Below are 3088 nucleotides of genomic sequence, written 5' to 3'. Positions count from 1 at the left end.
TGAAATGCTTTATAAAATGACATCAAGTCATTATTATTTTTTTATTATTCAAAACCCTTAAATGTTTTACAAAACTTCTTTTATACTTTAAATTGTTAAATGCATGCCTAGATATGTATAGTTATATAAGTAATGTTTGAAGGACTTAGGAAGGCTAACCCGCTTTATTTCCTTTTCTCCGTTGGGATGTGGTCTGGTAGGGTATCGGGTATCCATCTGAAGGTCGTTTAACTATCAGTTATATAGCATGTATACTTATAGAGACATAAAAGTTCCATCAGTCGGTACAATACCTTTGGGTAGCAAACGTATATTTAGATTATACACGTTCATTACTAGTAACTATAATAGGTATAGTTAGGAGATACTACTTACCATTCCAAGTACAAGGAATCATCACAAGAGTCAGTTCATTCATGAGTACGTTTACATAGATATGCTTACATGAGTAAGTTTACATAGATACGCTTACATGAGTACGTTTACATAGATACACTTACATGAGTATGTTTACATGAATACACTTACATGGATGCACTTACTTGGATACCTTTACATAAATAATTTGTTAAAAGCATGCCTGTATGTGTATAGTTATATAAATAATGTTTAAAGGACTTAGGAAGGCTAACCCGCTTTGTTTCCTTTTCCTTGTTGGGATGTGGTCTGGTAGGGTATCGGGTATCTGTCCGAAGGTCGTCTAAATATTAGTTATATATCATGTGTACATATACGGACATAATAGTTCTAGTCAGTCAGTTCAGCACCTTTGGGTAGCAAAGGTATACGTTCATATATCCCTATTAAGCTATTATAGGTATGGTTTGGGCTTATATATGATTTGGTAATAAATATGGATTTCGACCTAGCGATTCATTGCGGAAGTCACCTTTAGTTCCAAATGTAGAATAGGGACTACCAATCATATTATTACTTACTTACAACGGGTCTCGTGAGAAGACTACTTACTTACTAGACGGGACTAACCATTCCGGCACCCAACTGTTAGCAACAGAGGTAATGAACATCTACGGATGTCTACGGTTGATACCGTTACAGGTATACTTTAAGGGACTAACTATTCCTACACCCAACTGTTAGCTACAGAGGTAAATGTACATCTACAGATGTCTTCAGTTAACACTGTTAGTTATCCTAGTACAAAAGGATAATACTTAAGTTATTTATATTATTATTACCTTTATCTTGTGAGTCATTCACATAACCTATGAGGTGAATTATATTTGAGTATCCTAGTACCTAAGGATACAATGTCTTAGATTAATAATAATAGTAGTATAGTCGGTTCTTGGTAGAAGACTACTTTCAAACAGTCGAGTCTTGGTTGAAGGCTACTTTCAAAACAGTTAGGTCTTGGTAGAAGATTCCATCTATACTAATAGGAATCATAGGGATTTCTAGGGTTTTTCAAACGCTTTCAATTACTTACAAACATGTCCACACTTATACGAACGTTCTTTCAAAACAATGTCAAGTCTTTCATTACAAGTTTTACATATCAAAGACACATTAATACTTATGAATTCACCAGCTTTTTGGCTGATACTCGCTTGCAAAATAACTTGTATTCTCAGGTCACAAATAGACAGGTACGACGACCAGGTTTTGTGAAGACGAAGCAGTCAGGACTCCTCTTTTATTTTAATTATTCATCATGTTGTCTTATGCTATGAAAGAACACTTGTAATTAAAATTATAATATTAATGCAAATGATGATGTTGTTGTTTGTTTACTATTTTACATTGTTGTGATACATTACATGACGTCCTCCGCCCCAGAACGTTTCCGCCGTTCATGGTTTTGGGGTGTGATAGATTGGTATCAGAGCATTGTTTATAGTGAATTGAGTGTATCAACCCATAAAAGATATACTAACTATAAATACATAGGGATTAAAAATACTCTGACCAAGAGTTTATACTTTAAATAATACAATATTTGATTAAGTATACGTGCCTGCATTCATACTAAAATCCGTGTCACAACGACAAGAACAAAAGTTTTACGATTGTTGAATATCACAAGTAAGCATGGGGATGTATGGTCAGTCTTGGGAGTGGCATAGCCTGATCAACTATGCTGGTCCGAGGAGTGATTAGCATATGCCCAAGAATGGTTGTGATATGGCAACAAGTCTAAAAACTTACCAACACAACCACAAAAGAAATACCATAGGGGTATTTAGTGTTACTGGAATTACTTATTTGAGAACTAAATAGATTTTTTATTAGTATGTCAATAGTCGTTTAGTGGATACACTAAGGTTATATGTACTAGGATGTCATAGACTTAGAATCTGTGAATCTTTGCTTTATGTCCTATCCTCGTTGGGTTAGGGGCTTAGGGTTAGGGTCACTTATTCGAAGGTCTATCCTATCCTAAATACATATAACTGGTATGCACTAAACAAGTATTGAAGCAACTGATAAGGATCATCTTATAATTATCTTAGTTAGTTCGTCTATTTAGTTAATTCTTATATCCCTTTTCTCGCATAGTTATCATGGTTGGATTCCATCTCCACGACAACCCACACTACCTCAACCACGGCAATGCTGCATGGCTCGGAGGGGAGCCAGAGAATGATCACCCAATCCCTTCGAATGATCACTCAACTGAAGACATTTTCTAGTAGTTCTCGTCACCGATAGAATCTCATCGACTTCTCCTTCGGATATAACCTAGTTTATGTAAAACTCTGGTCTAATTTCCTATCGTTGTAAATCTTAGATCTATTAGGTCTTAAGTAGATCGTTGTCCTGTCAAAACTTTCCCATCAATGGTTGATGTAAGGCCTACTCCTAGGCCACTTTTCCAGAACATGTTACATCTATAATTCCAGTAATTTTGACAGATACCAAATCGTATGGACATTATTGTCCAAATGCTTTCACCTTTCGATACTAGATCTTCATTCAAACGTGTTATTAAATTGTGATATTGGACTATGGAGATTTAGTCCATGAGTCACTCTCCTTATTCGTTTATTCTTACCGTGTTGTCATCTTTTCATCGTATAGTCAAAAGATGTCGCCTCGCAGGAACCCAAGGCGTAACCCTAATAAC

The sequence above is a fragment of the Lactuca sativa genome, chromosome 7, assembly GCF_002870075.4.
Source record: "Lactuca sativa cultivar Salinas chromosome 7, Lsat_Salinas_v11, whole genome shotgun sequence".
Lineage (NCBI taxonomy): Eukaryota > Viridiplantae > Streptophyta > Magnoliopsida > Asterales > Asteraceae > Lactuca > Lactuca sativa.
The sequence above is the reverse complement of the archived record's forward strand: the minus strand, read 5'-3'. Positions refer to the sequence as shown.